This window comes from Castor canadensis, chromosome 4, assembly GCF_047511655.1.
Source record: "Castor canadensis chromosome 4, mCasCan1.hap1v2, whole genome shotgun sequence".
Classification (NCBI taxonomy): domain Eukaryota; kingdom Metazoa; phylum Chordata; class Mammalia; order Rodentia; family Castoridae; genus Castor; species Castor canadensis.
Window position 1 is genome coordinate 35,910,308 of NC_133389.1, and position 23,155 is coordinate 35,933,462.

A 23,155-nucleotide genomic window follows, 5' to 3' on the forward strand; every position below is an offset into this window, starting at 1 on the left:
GTCTGGGTATCTGCCCGACGCAGCGGGTTTTAACGAGGACCCCTAATGCAAAGTTCAGTCTGCTTTTATATTTTTTAAACATTAGTCACGGTTACACAGCAATTTTTATGGCCCCCGGGTCACATATTTCTGATATCACCACATCCTGGTGGTGGGGCAAGATTACTTGAAGATTACTTATCAGGAACTTGATAAACACCAAGTGTCTTAACTCATTGACTCACATACCGTTTAGCAAGATTGACCAGAAACAGTCCCTGTTCCCAGAAACTGCCCCACCTCCCTTTGTTCCAGTAAGTGGTGGCTTGGGTCATGTTAGTCATGGCCGGTTTCAGGCTGAGTGGGCTGCAAGCCTCAAAGGTACCCTAACAGAGGCTCTTGCTAAACATTGAGAACCCTAGACTTTCTGTGATCAATTTTGATTTGAAAAGATTTGGTACGGGGATAGGGAATTTATATTTTAAATGAGCAATTAAATAAACATTGGTAATCAGGGTGAGCTAGGTTCTACTGAACTAATAAACCCAAATATGTCAGGGACTTTGAATAATTTGATAGTTCCTTCTCCCCACATCCCCAAATATACAACATAGTTCAGCTGGATGCTTTTCTGGAGGACTAATGCAGGAAATGTAGCTATTCAATTTAACTTAGGAGAGAAAATATGTTGAAACATGCACTAACTTAAGTTTTCCACACAGAAGTGAGACCTATATCTTCTATTTATACTTTTTTTGGACACAACAGGTTTTGTGGCCATATCTAAACTCAAGAAGATGACAAATTATTTAGTAAGCAACATTTATGCAAGTATTCTGAGTAATACATTTTTTGACTCTGGGCTAGATTGTCCATTAAGAGTTTTCAAATCTGTCTTTGGTTTCCCTCTTTACATTTTGGATATCCATTACAGATGCTGAATTTGTCTTCTTCATCTCTTGCTTCTCTGGAAATTACAATTATAAGTTACTTTCTGCAACTAGGAGTCAAAAAGCATTTTGTGCTCAATAATTTATTTGCTTTTATTGTATTTTTACACTCAACTTGTTCAAAAATCATTTAATGTACCTATAACATATAATAAAATCTGATTTTTTAAAAAGAAAAATCATTCTGCAATCAAATCAGAGCAAAAGAAATATCAAAGAAGTTAACTTTATCTGCTCAACAGAATATAGCCACCAATAAACTATTTTCTATAGCTTATGTGTGTGTAAGTTAGTTATTTAAAAATCTTTTATATTTTTCCATGGGGATGATATTAACTTTAGTGATTGAGATTTCTTGAACAGTATTCCAATGCCTAATTAACTCATTGGACTGCATGTTCAAAACAAAATGACATAAAATATAGCAGTATGAAATAAATTGCAACATTTTTTCAATGCTAGTAATTCAAATGAAAAGGGAATGTTAAAGCCAAATAATACATGTTTGCTACATATATCTTATGCTAATACTGGAACAAGCCTTTTTAATTAGAGAAAAATGAAGAGGTAGGTAGAGATTTTATAGGTATTTTGAAGGGGACTTATGAGTATTTTCAAGGGTTTATATGTTATTGGCAGTGGATCTTAATTATTCCTAATTGCCACTTCAAATTTTATGATGTCCTTGCCTTAATACAGGTATATCACTAACAATACTTTAAATTTTCAAGCTATGATTAGTCTATTGTTGGAATCATGATTGCAACAATGAGGGTAAGAATAAAAAGTTAATGAATAAGGGAAAGAAAGGAAAGAAAATTTGCTGCTGTGTTGACTGGAAAAGATTTTAGTTATAGTTTGAATATGAAATGTTTTCCACAGGTCAAGTGTTTGAATACTTGGTGCCCAGCTTATGGTGCTTTTTTTGGGAGATTGGGTAAACTTCAGGAGGTGGAGACTAGCGGGTGGAAATAGGTCACTAAGAGGCCTGTCTTTGAAGGTCATATTTAACCCGTGTTTCTCTCTCTCTCACTCCTTCCTGTCCACCAACAGGGACTGCCATGATGTAAGCTGCTTATTATTCATCAATGATGCACTGAACTCTCTGAAAATGTGAGCTAAATAAATTTGTCCTCCTTTAAGTGATCCTCTCAGGTATTTTGGTCACTGAGACCCCAGGATAACTAAGGCAAGCAGGTAGAAGAGGAAGCAAGAAAATTGAAGTAAATGAGTTGATGTTGAGAGAAGTGGTCTGATGGGGCACATGTGAGCTATTAGTGATAAACTACAGAGAAGCAAATGTGCCTATGCATGATTAATTAAGAAAAAAATGAAGTTCATTTTGGCATAGAGACAGATGAACCAGAGGAGTTATAGAACTTGGTCCAGAAGGTAAGGGGAGACCAGAATTGCTCACTTGGCTTGTTAAAGTATGTTTGAATAGGATCAAGGTTGTGAGGTGACAGGAAAAAGGGGTGGGAAGCTAGAGGAGTTACTAAGGAAAGAACTGGGATGATACATAAGATATGTTTTCTTTAATATAAAAGAATAATGCTTAAGTTCTCTTCATTTCAACTTTCTAAAGATGGAGTAGGAATTTCTGTAGTCTTGAATTTTCTTGAAATGGCCCACTTAGCCAAGAATCTATATTTCCTTTGTATCTGTGAATCAGTGATGTCTGAAAACTTCTGGGTAACTCAAATTCGAGGTACTTCATTGCATTATATGACTACCTCTTCCTTTTCTCCTGTCTCACAACAACTCTTTCATCAGGCCCAATACTGGAGAATTTCTTCACAGAAAATTGGAGAGAAGATTATGTGTGGGATACTAATAAATGCAGATCCAGAGAAATACGACATTGGCAAGTTCCAAGGAGAACAGTGATTTTATGCACAATGAATGAAGTGTGCATTAAGTGCTTACTATGGATCAGGCACTGTGCTATGAAATTCAACATATATAATTTTAGTTCAACATTTAACCAGTCTTTCAATGATTATGTTTTCCTGAACCATAGATAAGAGCCAGAGGGGAAACTGATTTAAGACAAAGGAGGCAGAAACCAGAGTACAGCAATGACAGTGGTGACCACTAGAGTGGTATGCCTAAGGACAAAGTGGAGTGTGAAAATGTGCTTTTGTATAGTCTTTTCCCTCAGTTCCCACCTAAAATACCCTTCCAGAAAACACTGCACTATCAAAGCTTGTTCTTAAGCCTCCATCACCAGTATGTAAATGAGGCTAGCTTTCACCTCCCATAATCTAAAAACACTATGCATTTTCATTTGAATAAAATCCTTGGCATAATTCCCCTCATTGATATTATTCAGTTATGTATTAAATACCTTCTAATGGCAAGCAGTAGGCTTAGATTTATTGGTATGTGCCTTCAGGAGCTATCTGTGGCACTCTGGAATTTCAATGTTAGTCAAGAAATGTTTTTGAGGATGGAGATTTTAAGACTTTGTCTCTTCTGAAATCAGACCATAACACTTCAATTCTTTAATTGCTTCTACCTTAACACTGGTGTTTTAACAGCAGTAAGTTCAATTGCTCTAAACAGACTGACTATACCTTCAACAACAGGAGATCTGCATATTCATGAACTGTGAAGGGAAAATGGTACAACAAGACTCAGAAGCTTAAGCAATCAGTCCAGCAACTGGTTTGTAGGAATGCCGGAAGAACACTAGATGAAGGTGTCTAAGCTTTCAAACTGGAATAATCCTTTCTGCAATAGAATATCAGCAGGGATAATCACATTCATGAACAATGTAGTTTTATCCATTGGTCAGAAATCTAAAACCTTATTTTTTATTTCAAAAAAAGCATATGTATGTTAATGAGTAAGAATCATGTACAATTTTAGACAAATGATAGGCCAAGATACGCAAATCCTTTCTTGAATCATAATGTTTTGTTTGTATGCTCCTTTGTAATAGTGGCAGAGGGATGGAAAGTCTCAGAAGGGCTGCTATATGAAAGTTCAGGGTGAGCCTGGGACAGCCCCTGGCAGATCTGCTCTGCTCTAGAGAGATCTCCTGTTTTCTTTTATCACTGAATTGTATCCCATGACATTCACTTTTTTCCTATAACTATGGCCATTTCTGTCACTTGCCTTGAAAACACAGCTATTTCTAGAAAACACAAGCTGACGGAAGCCACTCCATGTTGTGGATCAGATTATCGGAGAGATTTACTCTCTTATAGCAAGCTGAACCTTTTCAAGTAGACTGGACGAGACTCTGTTACTGACATTCTTGGGTAGATTTAGCTAACATTTGAAGAAAGCCAGCAGATCACTAGCACACCGGTTCTTACAGTCTGGTTCCCAGGCTGGTGATACAGAACTGCTGAATTCTTGGTAGAAATGGAAATGCTTAGGTCTTGCCTCACAGATGCAGAACGAGAACCTAGGGTTGAGGTCTAGAGATCTGTGTCCTAACAGGGTCTCCAGGCATTATCAACTCAAGTTCAAGATTAAGAAACACTTGACCTAGCTGGCAAATCTGCTGCAGGGCTACCTCATATAGTACATTCAGGTGAAAATCTCAGAGTCAATTTCTGATGTTTTCCTGAAATCAGGTTTTGATATCATGGAAAGGGGGGCTAAAATAAAAGTTTTTAATTATGCAAATTGGGAATGACAGAGGGTGAAACGTGTATGTTGTGAAAGAAAACTCAAAAATAAACAAAACAGAAAGGGACAGACGACTACAGGAAACAGACATATTACTATTCTTTAACTTGACCCTAACTTAACTTCAGTCTTTTCCATGAAAGAACTTTGCACTGGTGAATATTGGTTGCAGGCTTGGATTAGGGCCACAAATTGGTGACCATTTTACCCAAAGTTTATGCTTCTCTGGCTCTAACAGCCATATCAGCAGCGTAAGATGCCTCCTTATTCGTGAGCTTTCTTCCGTCCCTATTTGTGTTTTTCTTTCTTTTTATAATGAATTGCAGTGTACTTACATCTTTCCAGGGATTAGGCCTGACAGCAACAGCCCACAATAAAGTGAACGTGAGGTCACACAACAATATATGAGGAAGAATGAACTACAATTAAGCCAACATAATTGCATACAAGCAACACCCTCCAAAGTAGGGAACAATAAATCCTGGCTGAAAGTAATGAAGGATAGGGAGATGAGAACATTGGAATAGCTCAGCTAAGCAGCCTGAAAGCTCACAGTGAAGGAAAAAGGAGCAAATAAAAATGCCACATATTACTAATTCCAACAAACAAATCTATTTCCCCAAATGCCTGACTTTTTCTTTCCAAGTTTCATCATTATTGCCAAGCACTTAATTCCATCCTGGTTGCTGTTGGATGAATAGGTGCGCCCACTTTTAAAAACATAAACCAGTGTTCAATTACCAGAGTAATGGAGAAGAACCTTATCAAGAATTACCAAACAAAATTTCATCAGCACTACACTCAAATGAAGTCACAGTTCATATTAAGATTTTAATTCCACCATCCAGTTGAATGTACATTTACCTTAAAGTAATTTTTGAATGCCCCAGTCCCTACAGAAAGGAGACAGGTTTGCATTCAAGTATCTTTTGTTGCTGCTTGTCATCTAGAAACTGAGCTATTCTCAGAGAAGGATATGACTGAGAGGGACTTGGAGACCAGGCTAAAATGAACATAGTTATTACTTTTTATCACTTACTGGTAGAAGGACAAAGAGGTCATTGTACAGTGAGAATTGGAAAAAGAACAGAAAGATGGGAGTTTTCCTTTTATTTACGAATTATTTAGTTACTGTGAGGCTCTCTTGCAATGGATTATTTAACTTTAATTGAGTTTATTTGCTCCTTTACTACCCAAGTAGCAAAATTTCCATGACCGGGGATATAACTCAGTGGTAGAGAACTTGCTTATCATGTGTTAGGGCATCCCCATTACTGCAAAAAATAATTATTAATGAACCAAAAGCTTAACTGTTCAGAAATTATTTAATGAGGTTTTATGAGCCTCCTAAATATGGTCAAGTCACTACCCAAACAGGTCATGGTATCAGTACTTTCCAAAGAACACATATTCCATTTTGAAGGTGAATAAGGTCAAGATTAAGACATGTGAAAAAATCATAGACTACCTAAATATATAATAATACGCTTCAGATCAAAGAGATAACGAGGAATCATATAGAGAGAAAAGGTGCTATATGACACAAAAGATGCAAATGCTGGAATTGAGCTGTATTTCAAATTAAATTATTTGCCAAATAACAAAGATCCTGCTCATTACCTTCTTCCATTGATGTCTCCTACAATCCTGCAAAAATGGACAGCAAGTTTTCAGTCCTCTTTAAAACCATTAAGACCATAGTCTTATCAGGATTTGTATTTTATCTTATTAGCCTGTTGTAGACTAAGAAACACACCATCTGAAATTTGCATCTTGGCAATTGAGAAAACGGATAGATCAGGAACCAGACTATATGCAACATCATGAAAGTGTAAATTTGGAAAAGTTCTTCAGATGGAGAAAAGAATGAAAGACAAAGAAAACAGAGAATCAGAGATGGAGTGCCAGAGAAATAGTGAGATGCAAATAGAGAGAAAGGAGGGAAATCAACAGAGAAGAAATAAGGAAAGGATAGGAGAAGACAAAAACCAAGCCAAGCCAAAACATTAAGGAAAAGAAAAATTCAAGATATTTATAATATTTTAGATTTTTTTGCATAAATGCTTACACTTTCAAAGTATATTCTATGCATTTGTGTGTGTGTGTGTGTGTGTTTGTGTATTGGAAGTTCTCTAACAGGTACTTGAATTTACCCTTGATTCACTGTTTGGCAATCAACTGACATTGACCAGTTGTAAAACAGGTCTCTTGGTCTCATGTAGGAAAACCTTTTTGCTCATGAAGACAGGTCAAGACCGTGTGTATTCTGGCTTCACTGGAGTGACAAACACAGTTCTGGACTCAGTGCTAGTGAGTATCTGCTGACCTATTTATTTGAATATACAGATAAATATATGCTATATGATATCCTTTGGCACAAAGTGAGTTGAAATCAAAGACATTAGCCATGATTCTGAAAAGACAGCCCAGAAACAAATGAGGCTTATAAGGTCGAAGGAAGTTAGGAGACTCTCTCTCCTACCCAGGTATACCATGGGCAACAATTTGAAATGCTGATGTTTACTAATTAAATATATTTTATTTACTTTACATCTTTTACTTAACTAAGGAGAAAATGCACAATATTTAAAGGAACCAAACAGAATGAAAACACACACACAAAAAAATTTTGATTAAAATCTTGGCAAATATCCAACTTGAAGATTTAATATTATTACATGCACAAAAAAAATAAAGCCTAATGCTCATCCAAGCATATTTCAATCAAAACTCTCTCTGGGAACCTTCCTACTGACAATACAATTTTGTGAAAAATAAACAATAAGATGCAAAAACTATAGTAAGCAGTTTAGGAAATTACATATCAAATATCTTCCTAAGAGACTGGGGGAGGTCTTATAAGCAGAAGTTTTGTCTAACAGATCTCATTGCATATGCAGATTTAAATAATTCACTTGTTTAAGAAATCTCCTACTCTATTTACTCGAGAACTTCAGCAGTGTGTTGTTGGCAGCAGTCATGCCAAGAATCAAAGGGAAAAAAAAGATTCTTTTTCCAGTTTTAATGGAAGTGATATGAAAATAACTAGTCAGTCTATGGTCAGATAACAATGGTATAATCAATCAAAATCATTTTTCCTTGTGTTCCAGTTCTTTGTACGGTTTCAGGAACCAGAGTAATTAACACAGGTATGCATCCATAGGCACTGAACATTTGTGTGGGCATAGTTAGCTACCTAGAGAACTAGATGTCTAAGATCTCTTATTATGCAGGTAGAAGACCAGAGAGAGACTTTCCAAGTCAAGAGGCCAGGGAGTGTAAGTATTGCAATGAGAACATAGATACCACTCATGGCATCTATATGTACAATTGCTTCCTCCCTATACACTGAGGACTGGTTGTGGAATCTTCTGCAGATACCAGAATCTGAAGATTCTTAAGTCCATCATATGAAATGACATAGGACTCATAGGATTTGTATACAATGCTCACAATCCTCCCATTTTTTATAGTATGTCAAGATTACTCATAATATATACTACAATATAAATGCTATGTAAATAATTGTCATTCTGTCTTGCTAAGGAATAATGACAAGGAAAAATGTCATGTGTTCAATGCAGACACAATATTTTTTCAAATATTTTCAATCTGAAGTCATTTGAATCCTTAGAAGCAGAACCAGCAGATACAGAAAATGCTTTCACTTGCATGCTCTCTCTCTCTCTTTCTCTCTCTCTCTCTTATTGTATGTGTATGTGTATGTGGTGTATGTGTACACACACACATATACATGTGCCTCTATATTACATACATACATACATATATCTAGGCACATATACACACAGAGTGCCTACTGCATATATACAAATACACATGTATTTATGTGTGTATGTGTAAAATATGTGTGTGTATCCTTCAGATCCCCAAAATATTCAGACGATGATTATTTTGAGTAAATCTCCAGTTTTCTCATGCACTCATGGATTTTCTGTGATGATTTAGCCAATAGAATAATAAAATGAAATGAAAACAACAATAAACTAACCAGATCTTTGCTAAAAAAAGAAATTAGCAACATAAATATCTGCAATATAAGTTGTACTGAGGTAGCTATTCAGAACTTTTTTCTAACAGTCCATGTAGATATGATCTGATGGTTAAAATTATGAAATTTTTAAAAGACACATTTTATTTCAGTGCAATTTTTAAAGTATTTTCTGATTAAACTTGTTGGAGTGGATATAAAAATACTTTTTCTGTCATTTGTTTTTCAGATGATAGTGACCCACAGAGTTTAAAGCATTATTGATTATAAAAGCACACAATCGGTGTGGGCTTAGCTGGATTTGTTCTTTATGTTTTCCAGACTCTATGTCACACTTTCAGTTTTTCTCTCTAAATATCTCAAAGGTACTCCAAGACATCAACTTTCTTTACATATATACACATATATCACTGTGCCTAGGAGAGTGGGAAGTACAAAGTAGCAGAAACTACCTTGCATCTAATTGAAGTTCACATGCTTGCTGTGATGAATGCCATGTTCAGATGAAAAGCTAATTTCAAGTTCAAAGCAGTTTTCAATTCTATGAAAAGAATGACACCGAAGGAAAAGCTGGGTAGCTCTAGGGGTCAGTGAGGTTTCCTTGGGGTGCTGAATTTGTGAAAAAGAGACATTGGTGAGAAAAGTTAGCTTTCATTTGAAAACGAATTTGGAAAGAATAATATCAAACTGTTAACGATGCTTTCCTCTGAGAAGAACCATGAGCTGTTTGTGTTTAAATGAGACTTAACAGTTGCTTTGCATACATCTTTAGTTACTGAGACATTTTACAATAATACATATATGTGTATAAACATATATCGAAACATTACATCCATAGTTATAATACATTAAGTTAGTTATAATACATAATGAACAAAGTAGCTGGAACTGTATACAGTAATAGGACTTGTGAGAAAAGCAGGGTTTCTGGAGTTAATAAAGAAATGGTGACAGGATGGAATCTTAACAGAATTTACATTTCAGTTTAAGAAATGTTATATTATAAAATTGAGTTTGGAAACTCTTTGACGTCAGTAAATCATGTCATAACCAAAATTTATCCAGTTAAAAATTTGTTCACTAATTACTTATTTGTTCACTAAGTATTTGTATTTCCAACAAATACTTAGTGAACAATTCTCAATGGGTAATGTGAATCTGACATCAATGACAACCAGTTATAAAATATAGCATGGATCTAGCCTATGTAAGTCCCAACAAAAATACATAGGTCACCCTAATGTAAAGATGTAAAACAACCTTCGCAGAAAAATCTAATAAAAAATAAATGAAAAAAATTCCCTTCTCTGATAATTATTAGTGTATTCAAATGTCCTCTTAATGGCCTTCATTCTGACCGTTTACCCAAAGAAGTAAAAAAACAAAACAAAACAAAAAACCAACCAGAAACAAAAATTGATTAACAAGGAACAAATAGAAGACTCTGTTCCACAGATAATCTGCAGTGTTTACTTTTACAAACTCAAACTGTATTGTTTGGGGAGAGAATTTATTCAGGATTGAGCTCACTTGAATATGAGTGAATATCCAACTACACTCTATTTTCCCATAGTGAGAAGAAGAAAACTGAAATGCAAATATCCAAAGGAAGAGTATTCTGGACAGAGGAAAGAATTCAGGTAAGGACCCTAAATTTGAGTAACTTGTGCAGAAACAGAGATTAAGAATCAGGATGAAGTGGGTTTGGAAGGGAGGAAGAAAGTTTTTATCAGTAGGCTTGCTTTGATCACACTAAGCATAGGTGCCTACCTGACTAATGATAGGGAAAAAAGATTACAGTTTTTCTTCAACCTTCATAAATTTCATAGTTGGGACAGAATCTTGCAACAACAGATATACTAACAAAGGAAAGGAAAACAAAGCAAGTTTGTTTTCACATCAAGCATAAGAAAAACAATTTAAGGCAAAGACTTAGGAGTCTTATTTAAATAGTATTTCAACAAAGATCATTATGTTTTAGTGAAGTGACAAGACAAAGGGAAGGAATCCCAGGCTTTAGAGGTGGAATACTGTAGGAACTTATATTCACTAGAAGAAGGTCTGCTAGCAGATTCCTTTGGTGCTGCTAGGCAAGCAGTATAAGTCGATTTTGTACTAATTCTTTAGTCAGGTAAAGGGTGGTAAGATGGGTAAATGGGGCTTTTAGGCAGAGATGGCCGAGTGTTTCCCTGAATTTTGATTCTCTTAAGCTCAACAATTAAGGAAAAATATATTGGTTTCCTTCCATTATATTGGAGAGATCAAGTATGAAGTGAAATGTTCATATTTAGTGTTTAGATAACAAGGTAAAATAAGATGTATGAAATGAAGAATTACAATATGAAGATTTTTTAGAGTAATAGGAGTAAATGAGGTGGAGGGAGGAAAGAGAGAACATATACAGGGAAAAGATGATAATTAAATCTGCAATCATTTATAAAAACAAGAAGACCCTTCAACCTGAAGAAAGAATCAGTACTTAAATTCTATTTGACCTGTTTGGAAGTGCAAGCCAACATGCAAAAAAGTTGGTTAAATCAAGGGTAAAGTTGCCTTCTGCTAATTTCACTGAAGTTAACAGAACTACAGGTCTTCCTTCCTCAGACTTACATAATTTAAACTAATCATTTCATTTAATTTATAATTAAATGTGTTCTGGCATACTGATTAAGATTAATCAAACTTCTAAGGAAATGTGTTAATAGCCAGAATTCCTGTTTGTGACGTGGAAATGGAGACTTAATCTCAACACAATATTCTCAACTAACTCTCTACCAAGGCACAGCTTGGGCCAAATATTAAAATTAATTTTCAACGGATCTATCTTAAGGTTTCAGAGTATATAAACATCCTACATCTCACTGCAATTACAAAAGCATAATTCTTGATTTCTTAATTAATGTTACTGAGAAAAGAGACCTTGGGATTCAAACAAACGTGACTTTCAACTTCAATATTATTGATTACTCATAACTTTAGCCAATTTACATTACATTTCTCTGAACAGTTTCCATACTTCCAAAATGGAAGGAACAAGACATTATTTTAATATGTGAAGAGATTAGGCGTGTGACAGGTATATAGCAAGAACTCAGTGAATGCTATTGGGCACTTTTGTTAAAGTCAGAAGCAAGGGAACACATACCATTGCGGGTTTAAGCAACAGGCTACAAATACTTAACTTCTTTGAATTTTATATTAAATTTTGAAACTTTGTGTGCATTTTGCCAATCTGTTTACATGAATGTAGAATTATTCTCCATGTAATAACAGGGCATAGTGACACCTCAAGGAAAATCTTTCCAGGCACATTATCTAAAAATATTTTACATATCATCTGAGTTAACATGTTTCATAACAAGCTGCTTGCATGTAAAGTCTTAATATTGTGGTTGATATTAATGTAACACCAATATTTGTGAAAAGCAACTTCGACTCCCAGACGAATGGTTGGAAATAAAGATGAAAATGCACTATTTGCTATCTTTACCCATCATCTGTGATCTATGTCTGAGTAACCTGTATTGATCAGTCATACTAAATATAGGGATGTGCTCTACAAATATGAATTGGAAGCAAGGGCAAAAATTTAAATCCTTGTCTGAGCCAGAAATTGAGGGAATTGATATGAAGAGTTTCATATGCAGGATGCACTTAAGGTTTTTGGTTTCTAATGTACACTCATTTTCCCTGCCTGATGCGCCTATGTTTTAAATAATTTTATTCAACAATGTGCTTTTTGACATTTTAACTACTTATAGTCTATACCTCCCAAAGTGTCACAGCAACATAAGGTAACTCATTAAATTTGGTTACCTTAAAAATTTGTTATTTTATCCAAGGCAACGAAAACTGACACTTTCGTTTTAAAACTTGCATTTTCTCACCTTTAAAAAAGTGTTTTTTGTTTTTGTTTTGTTTTTAAACATTACAGATGACTTATGGGCCTGTAATACTAAAGACCTCGGATTAGAATTACTAATTAGGGATGTAATCTTTCTCCTCTGGTAATCAATATAGGAGGAGTTTCAAAAGTGGGGACAGGGTTGATATTCAGCTCTAAGGAGGTATCTGAGAGACAGATCAAAGGCTAGTGAAAGCCTTCCTCCAATATGACACAATTTCACAAAATACCTCTTTGTATTTTCTAGTCTTCTACTATCTCTCACTGCACTTAGCATAGAATTGCAAATTCCTATTGATTGATTTAACCAATTTAGACTAGTTCACTTGCAGATGGCCCAAAGGGAAACAAACACACCAAAAAAAAAAAAAAAAAAGAGAGAGAGAGAAAGAGAAAGAAAACAAATTGAAGTCCTCCAAGTCTTTTTGCTTCAAGAGACTTTGGATGCTTTGTAATACAGAGAACAATGCTCACCTCTGTCACTCTGTATATCTTTTTTCAAGATTCCTTAAAGGTTGTTATTGTTTTTCCTCCATACAATTTGTAAACAGCAGAATACAAAACAGGCAGTTGTTCCTAGTAATTTGTAGTTTCAAACTGACATCTTGATCCCTTTCTCCCTGACTCATTAATTACAGCACAATGAAACAAAATCTCAAACACATACCTCCTTCAGATGAGTACTGCTGTTTAATAGTTTCAGAAAAAGGCAAAATCAACTCTCATTTCTCTTGAAACTTATGAATGATATGTTTACCCAATCCAACTCTGATTCCTCATTGAAATTGTAATACAGGGAGGGTCTGGGAGGACAAAAACTGAAATGAATGTGTGATTTAAGTAATATGGTAATCTAGGATTCACATTGTGGGCACACCAACCTCAAGCGAAAAAGGCATCGCATGTAAAATAGCAGCATGATAATTTTTTTTTTTGGTGGTACTGCGGTTTGAACTCAAGACCCACACTTGCTAGTCAGGCACTCTACCACTTGATCCATGTCTCCAGTCCTCTGTCTATGATAATAGTAATTTTACAATTTGTGAAAATTTTAAAAGGAAATGTTCCTAAGTTAGCCACATGGCTCATTCAGTCTTAAGCCATGACTGTCATGAACATCAAACCCATATTTTGAGAAATGCTCACTGTTCTCAATATATGGATGGATTTACTTATAGAGATGTTCCTTGATGACCCATTTTAATACTATTATTTGAAAATATCTTAAACTATCCAAATTGATTAAATATCCATTACTTACCTTATATCACTTCTTGAGGGTATGAGAGCCATTCCTCCATTTTCTAATAAACAAAAGATTTTCTCAACATATTTCATTAAATTTTAAACTTTTAATCTTACAATCAATGAATAGGGTATTTTATTTCCCAAATAATGTTCTTCAGGATTGCATGTGTATTCTTAAGCTTCAACTATTTGGTCATCATGATTTAATGTCCACTCTGTCTTGTTTGAACATGACTTTTAAATTATGTTTCTAAATTACTTTCATCAGGGCAAAAAAAGAGTAAGAGAAGGAAAAAAAGTTCATCCTATTCTAACCAGGTTATTTCTGCTTTTATTATTTTGCTTATTAGGCTACATATTTGTAAAGCAGAAGACAAAGGAAAGTCAGACTATAGAATTTCAGTTCTTTCTTCAAATGGTGTGTTTATTTACTTAATGAATGTGCACTTATTATTATTTTTATGCTGCCATTCACAGGCAAGAAAAAAAATAAGCTGAATGGTTATTGTGTTCTCTCTGAGTCCTTCCCTTGTCTATTCCAAAGCATAGCCTGAGACTATTCTTTTTTATGAGGCTGATACAATGTTTCATATGCCTTTTTAGAAACCTCTGTAATATTGCAATTTTTTCTATTCTCCACATTACAACATGAGTTCTTTAAGGGCAATGAATTGGGCATTTTTCTTTGTATACATAATATTCATTTCAGAAGAAGAAACTAATAGATGTGTAAATCAAGAAGCCAATTGAATTTGATCTAATCTGAGCAGAAAACCTCAAGAAGTGATGTAAATTTCACTTAAAATAGGTAATCAAGTGGGAAAAAGACTTCCCTAATCACATGGAGATTGTATATTCTCTCCACAAAAGATTGTGTAAAAGACAATTATTATATCTTTGAAATGGTAACCCAGTGCCACTCAGCTAAAGAACGATTACCTAAGTGATGAATTGATTCTTTGGCAAATACTTATTACAAGTCTACCACATACGTAGGGCTGAGCTAGGCACTGTGGGGGGTACAGAAACAAATACACTATGGTGAAAATTACTGATTTTTCACATGATACAAATGAAGAAATAAGACCTACTTGGTGATAGCACCAAATCTGAGCTCAAGGCAGAATATGGATGGTCAATTAGTGCTCAGTAGAGACTCTAATCCAGGAGGCTAGGGAAGACAGAATGCCTGGAACATAGGCTTCCATCAGGAAGTGAAAGAAGTTAGTTAGGGATGGTTAAGATTCAGAGAGACTAGTACATTTGTGTGTGTACACCTATATAAATGCAGAAAGATCCTGGTGATGTAGAGTGCTATAGCCACATTCAAAAGGAGCAAAACACCATCAAAACAAGAAGAGCACCTGCCAGGAGCAAAGGGTTTAGGTTCAATGTTTAGTTGAAAGCTAAGTAATTAAGTTCTGGCAACAGCTCAGTATTATACTAGACTTCGTGTGGGTTCCTACCTTCTGCAAATGCACCTATTAGAAACACACACACACACACACACACACACACACACACACAATGCACCTAGAGTGCTCAGGTTGCCTCCCTGCAATGCACAACAACTGCAAAGAAAACATAAACACTGAGCTTCTGCAATAAGGACAGGCCAGGAAAGAAAATGTAAAAATGTCTATGGAAGTTATTAAACATTGATATGGGTTAGCAGGGGAAGAGATGAAATTTATTCTTTTTTGTTTGTTTGGGTTTGATGCTCACCTGCCTGGCCTGGAGGGAAAGGAATGGAACTTTAAAGGTCCCGTCATATAATTCCAAGGCACTGAAACAGAATAGCAGTGACTGTAACCCCAGGCACTCTGGTAGTCACATACCAATTTTTCTGAGTCCTCATTCTGTGATAGCCCAAAGTGCTAGGATTAAAAATGAGATTGTGAGTAAACTCATTTTGAAGACAGGAATCTAACAACCAGACAGAAACTCTCTTTGGAGACTTGATATCATATCGTATGAATCCATAGCAGTATGTGCTGATCCTTTTGTTTCTATTGAAATGGCTAGCTACAATGTCTGCATCCTCCTTGGGGCTCCTTTCTCAAACCTGCAACAGGAACCAGTAGATAGACCATGAAATCCTGCTGTCTGTTCTCTAAGTGGGAAGAGAACTTTTGCATTTGGGAGCTTGGAAGTCAGCTGTCCTTCTTAAAGTCTGGAGTTCCCATTGATTGAATTTCCAGCCATGTTTCCTTGGCTCTTGAGTTTATGTTTTGGGGGATTCTTCACCTGAAGAGTGAAGCCGCAATGAGTCCAAATATGAAAGATTATGGAAAATTTGCACTTCTTGAACACTACTCTGCTGTTCGTTAAGCTTAGTCATGTTTCAAGACAAAACAAAACATTAACCTACAATTTGTTGTTTCTTACTGATCTAATTTTATATTAAAATCAATACTTTCTTTAGTGTTTATTTTTATTTACTCCCTTTTGTTATCTTTTGAGGTTTATAAGCAAGGTCATATACATGACCCAGGGAGAAAAAAATAAATAAATTGAGGAAATTTAACATTTGAGATCTTTTTGTTAGATGTTTTCCTTATCTATAAAAATGTTAGTTGCCCATTTACACCTTGATATAAATGTTTAATGTGTTAATGAGTCAGATATTGTGAATTTTACATACATAAGTCAAATCCTTAAAGAATGAGTGTTTTTTTGATGAGTCTCTAAACATCACTGAATTTGTGAGCAAAAGTCCCTAAAGTCAGATTAAGTCCCTAAAGTCAGATTAAGTCCCTAACGTCAGATTAAGTCCCTAACGTCAGATTAGTACTTCCAAAGCTCAAGGAGACCAGGAGCATGTGTCTAGAGTGGAAAGTGTTTGTTTGCCCGATTGTTCACCCTTAGACGTTCTGTACCAGCAGAGGAACTAAAGCTGCCTCCCAAGAAGGTAAGTAGATAGTTCACTGACTGTGATTTTCCAATAACTTCTTTAAAAGAAATGAAGAACCAATCAAAACAAAACAAAAACCTGCAATTTATAAAAATGAGACTTTACAGTTGTTACTATGTAGGACAATTCAACTTCCTCTTAGATTCTTTCTCTTTTTCTTTCCTTTCTTTTTGTGTTCTAACCTATTACTCCCTGGGGTATGCTAGTAAATATTTAGCAACAAACTGGAAAACAAATCAGCAAACAGACAGACTTGATTTTTGTGTGGCATTGTGATTTTCATAGTGTATAAGTATACTCTTATTAGGCCTATTTTACTTCATGACTAGGTATGAGCAGACTCCAGTATACCACTAATTCATCCCCACACACACCTCAAAAAATATTAATCAGAGAGATAAATGAATAGAGAAGAAAACCCTGAAATCCAGAAGATATTCAAGAAATCTTCTACTTTTTGAAGTGTCATTTTGTTCTCCCAATATTTGAAGTTTTAGACCAGCAATGTTCTGCTTCTTTTGAGTTGGGGGTGTAATTTAGATCTCAGCTGGTTTCTCACATTTTTTTTTCTTCTAAGAGAAAGTGAGCCCAAGGGAAGAGGAGGAATCTGAAGAGTTTATGTGTGTGTTTTCATTAGTTGCTTTGAGATTCAGAACTTTTGTTCTATTGCCATTTTAAAAAATATTTTTTTCTCTTTAAGTCAGCAGGGAACTGGAGATGATGAGCCCAGAACTTGGTTTCAGCCCTGGGGCACAACATCATAAGATTTAAATAATGTCTTATAGGTTTTCATACCTTTTTTGTTTGTTTGTTTTCCCCAAGGAGTTCCAAGCATGTTGGAAAGTGAAGGGTTTGCTTTCACTATTCATTTCCCACTGGTTTTTGCCTTTTCAATATTTTCCCTCCCAAACCCTTTTCTCTTTCTTTCCTTTTCTTTCTTTTCACTTCATTTCTCTTTTAACTCCCTTTCCTTTCTATTACTTCTTGCTCATTCTTTGCTTTTCTTTGATCGTCTTTGTAGTTTTCTTTCTAACTCTGACTTCACTTTTTAAAAAATCTTCAAACTTCTCCCACATAACATCATTCAATTATTTTCCCTTGAAAAACATTAAAACATTTTGAAAGAAGGAACAATGGTCATAAATGTAAGTAATAAACATCACCCAAATAAGAGGTAAAGCTGTGGAATGAGAGCAAATACTAGGCAAAATCTTAAGCAAACATAGGAGTCAAGGTCAATATAATTGTAAGTATTGTTTGTACTCTCTCTTTTCCAAGGTACATGATTGTATTATCCTTTCCTCTTCCCTTAAGTTAGGTGTGACCATGGCACATGCTTTAGCAGGTAAGCCTAGGTAACAAAATTAATGAGAGACAAATATTGAAAGAGTTGATCCCTTGACAATATTCAAGGTGAGGGGCCCAGTCAGGCTGAGTCTCACAATGAAGATAAAGCATGACAAAATCTCCAGAAGTTTTGCAGTAGAAATGTAGCATGCACAAGAAATATAATTAATTTTAAGCCTCTGAGATTTAGAGTATGTTTATTACACAGTATATAATATACCCTTTTCTGAGGAGCACAGTAACTAAGAGAGGAAAACATAAAATAAGCTATTGGCTTTCAGAGATAAGAGTGAGGAGGCTCAAAAGAGAATAAAGAATGAGATTAAATTACTGTCACTTTAAGGAAGATTTCCCCATGAGTGTAAAAGATGGCTGAAACTAATCCTGTATTTTGGATGAATGCAGAAAGTGCTAATTCTTGTTGTCCATGAACATGACATATTTAAAATCCCCAAAATACTTCAGAGCATTTGAAAATGTAGCTGTAGTTTTCCAAGAGGAAATATGTGTCAAAAGTGTTTCCTTCCGTGATTTGAATATCAGTGCTAGCTCCAATCCAAGTACTATGATCATCTAAGCTATTAAGTGAACCTACTACCTTCTCTTGATACGGGATAGGCAATTTCTTTCCCCATCTGTATGACTTATTCATTAAAAACTTTTCTATTGGATATCTAAGACGTAAATAGATTTCGGAATTTTATCTCTATTGTAGGAAGTAGAATATACTGTGAAGGATACCAATAGGAAATAATACCTGCTCAACATCTGCTACTAAATAAATATATCATTTTAGATAAACAAACCTTGTGCCCAATTTTTCTCATGTGTACAATAAGGGATAGTCTCTACAATCACATCCAGATTGAATGTTCTTGATAGCAAATATAGAAGGCATAGCTGATAAATACTAACAATTGATACTTTAGTGATTGATTTACCCAAAGAAGTCAATCCTACTGTGTTTCATCAGGGGCTATCAAGAACTGTGAAGGTACCAAGATTTTAACGTATTTACAAGCTAACAAGTTAACTTCCCACAGCTTCATGGGTACTGGAATAGACAATGGCACTCTTGAGTGAGAGATAAAAGATCATAATTTACAATAATAGACATATTATGAATATCACTGGATCCTAAACCCTAGTTCTCACAGGAACTGCAAAGAAAGTCAACTAACTCCTACATACACAGTAGGTTGCATTTTAGGTAAAGATTCTTAGATTAGAGAAGCCAGATCTTTTATAAATGATACTAAGTCAACCAGGCATCCCAGAGGGAGACATTACCTTTATTACACTAGCCAGAGAAGCATCAACTATTCTTTGCCCAAGAAGGAGACTCTATCTACATTTTGAAGACAGTAAGAAAATCTGCTCTAGCTAGATCTCTGTTTTCTAGATCACATTATACAAAATGTCTTTGAAAACATAATCTAGAACATGGCAATCAGTGTGTTTACTAATAACACATGCAAAAATTGAAGAGATACATGGAGAATCATCTCTAAAGACATGTATGCTTCATTTTTATGCCATCTTGGGCTTTAGAAAACTTTCTGTAAATGTCTTCTCCACCAACCTCTGACTAATCTGACCATCTGAGGATGGGATCAAAGATGCTCAATTTATCTCATAGGGTTTTTAATTATGGCTCCTACCAACAGGATTCAAGGGGGCAGGATGTTTTCATCATAATAATAAGTATTTGACCTGAACAGTGTACCAAATTCTTGTCCTCAATCAACTGAACAAAGATCATAGACCATTGGAGTAAATCTTGTAAAGACAGGTGTCTTTCTCCTTAAGTCTCTTCACTGACTTTTTCTCTGATACGAGGTCTTAAAGCAGAAATAGCAAAATGAATTAGTGATAGGCACACTTTATGTACATCTGAAAAGAAGAAGTGTGTAAAAAAACCCTATCATCCAATAATGGCCAGTGAATTGAGCCTGAAGGGAATGCTGTCTAGGTCTAATACAGTATTACTCATCACTTCAGGTAAATCAGGAACAAATTTTGCACCGTGGTTTCTAATTGGATGAACCCCATTATAGGGATAGCACCCAGCACGTAATAAGATAAGATAGTGTTCCCTCCAGAAATTAGGGATAATTTCATAGCAAAATATGACACATTTCAAAACCATATGTACTTATATATTTTCTAGAACACACCAAATCACAATAATATTTTTTAAATTTATTATCTAAATTTTATAATTTGAACTATCCTTATGCTAATGCTACCAAATAAACATTTTTAGCTCCTCAGTCCCTTTATTTTCAAAACAGTGATGAAGAAATCGTTCACAAAACATCCACATTGTGTGCTGATAAGCAAGTCTGATCAAATGAAATTTCTTCCACTTGCGTGCCATTTGTTGCTGAAATTGGTATCATTAGCTATTCAAGGTAAATATCCCTGGGAAGAGAAATATTCTCAGCCAGCATTTATTACAATGCACTTTTAATTTATATAAGATTTTTCCATTATACTAAAAACTTTTACATTAAAATTTCCAGTGAAACCCACACAGCTCAGTTTTGAAGGGACCAGAAAGAATAAAGAAACATTCGATGGGTTAAATATGAAAATGAAGGAATGTTAGGGGTGGGAAGAAAAGTATGGAAAGTTGTAATATAAGGACACAAATTAACAAAAGACACCCAGAGCAAAAAAGAGGTGTTGAAAGGGTCAGATTCTGCCCAAATCCCAGGTTTGCTTAATGATATCCTTTTAGGATATAAGGACGTGCAAAATGATTGAAACCTGGATGCAGAGCATTTTCTGTGATGGAGTATACCATTAAAGCATTCTGGCTCCTTTTATTTCAGAACAATGTTGACCCAAGTCCAATGAGATCCATCAACATCCCATCTCTGCTGACTCATTTGGCTACAAAAAGAGGTGTACAAATCAATTCAAAATAGAAAAGCCAGAGAAGTGCACAAAATAAGGGCAAATTGAAAGTGATATTATTTAGGATTTCCAGTATACTTTGAAAAATTAAATCAAACAAGAATCAAAGAAATAAGAAAGAAAATAAAATCATTAGGAATCTGTGTGTTGGGGGTGTCTGTAAGTCAAAGACACCTATACCAGGTGTACAATAATTAAAAGACATAACCTTTCATCTCTGGGAGTGATGAATGAATCATCATGAAATTGTAAAGTCTGGAAATGGTTTTCCCTACCATTTGCCTGAATACCTGGTTCCTACATCTTCTCATCCACATCCAAGATTTTATATCACAGAAGCTAAAGTGAGGCATGTCAGGCTCAGCTGTCAGGTATTGTTGACAGCAGGCAGCAAGGGCTGTTCAAATGGACAGATTTTCACTGGGATTATGCCTAACTTGATCGTTAGCCACTCACCCTTTGTGGCTTATCTGTTTTAATTTGTTTATCTTGTTTGGTCATTAGTTTTGTCTAGATTTTATATTCATTATTCTGTATCGTATCTCTGACATTTCAGTTTAGAAGGTAATTGTTTACTATATACATTGATTCTCCCAGGCCCTCAAATATTCCATAATCGATGCTAACAAGATAGTAACTATGGATTGTCATTATTTGGCTATTTTGGGACACATTTTCCATCTCATTTTAATGCATTCTTATGTTTCCAATCTCCTGAGGCCTCTCACATATTCCTTTTGAACCTTTACTCTTTAATGCTACTCAGACAGAGCCTTTGTACCTCTTTGGAATGAATAAATACAGACTATCTTGGGTGATTTAAATCTCTCTCTCTCATGTGCCTTTAAAAATGCACACATTGCTTTTATCAACCCTGCATTTTGAACTTTCAAGAGAAAACACTGCAATTGGCACAGCTTCTCTTATCAGTCGTATTATAGATGAGGGGGACCAAGTCAGGACAGGCTCGTCTTCTAGGTCTCTAACAAGTCACAGGCACAGAAGGAATATATAAGGATGCTGTAGATCGTTTGTCTGGGCTGTTTGCTATTGTAGTTTTTGTTGCTAGTTTATCTATTTACTGCACCTGAAGTTTCCATGTGGCCTTTAATTGGGACTGAGCAGGGGAACTGTTACACCTGAGGCCCAAGTAAATATGTACAGCAATGAGTTTCCTGGTAGTTTGCTAAACCTAACGCAATCTGCGTCATAGTTCTAAGGGAGAAAACACAGATACCAGAAGAACAACTGCCCCTTCTACTGTCCTTTGTTCTTTTTTGGCTTTATTGACAATTTGTTTTTCCTTTTCAAAACATACTCACCACTATGTTATCATTATTATTGCTCTATGATCCAGGAATTCTGTGAAGGAGGCCCCTTGGAACACTTAGATGCATTTCATATACTTGCAAAACATGTGCACACCATCCCTTCTCTACCCTGTGTACTCATGCTGCAACTTTCTTATGACAAAATAATCCATGTATGTATTTAAGTATGAAAACAGACAGCAAGCTTTAGATGGCCATGGTTTCATTCTTAGACCTGAAGTGTGTTCTGCCTCATGCTAATCTAAAAAGACTTTACCTATTTATGTCAAACAGCTAAGACCTACTGACAAAGCAATAAATGAAAAATGGAGCTGACTTCTGCAGGATTGAGTGAGCAGCCAAGCACCTCTGGGCAAGTGCCAGACCATCCAATGCAAGGTCTCTTTCATTGTGTTTTATTGTACTATGCACCCAGATTTGCTTTTAAAGAGACATAAGGCAAAGGAAGAGGAGTGTGAATGATGTGTTTCTCCTCAGTATCATGGGAGGCCCATACCTTATTGGTTGCTGGATTCATTCTGAGCACAAATGAACCAGCTATCCATAGCCAAGCTTTTGTCTGCAATGTTTTGCTACCATCACTTTCACAACAAATAAAATATAAAAATACTTTCAAGGAAATTATAAGCCCCAAAGTAGAATACAACTCAGTGCATTAGGAATCCAGATTAACTCGGCTAGATGTCTAGTACAGGCAACAGAATATTCAACCTTTAAATAAATACACAATAAAAATAGCACACTCTTACTATAGGGTTACTGGACTGTGGCAGTAAATGAACTGAATAAAATTTTATGGCTTCTTAACATGCTGAGGTTTTTGCAGTGTCTTCTATCTTGTAGCTTAACAGCATTTTGCAGTCTGCTATCAGTGAAACTAATAGTGCAGATGAAAATTTTATGAAAAAT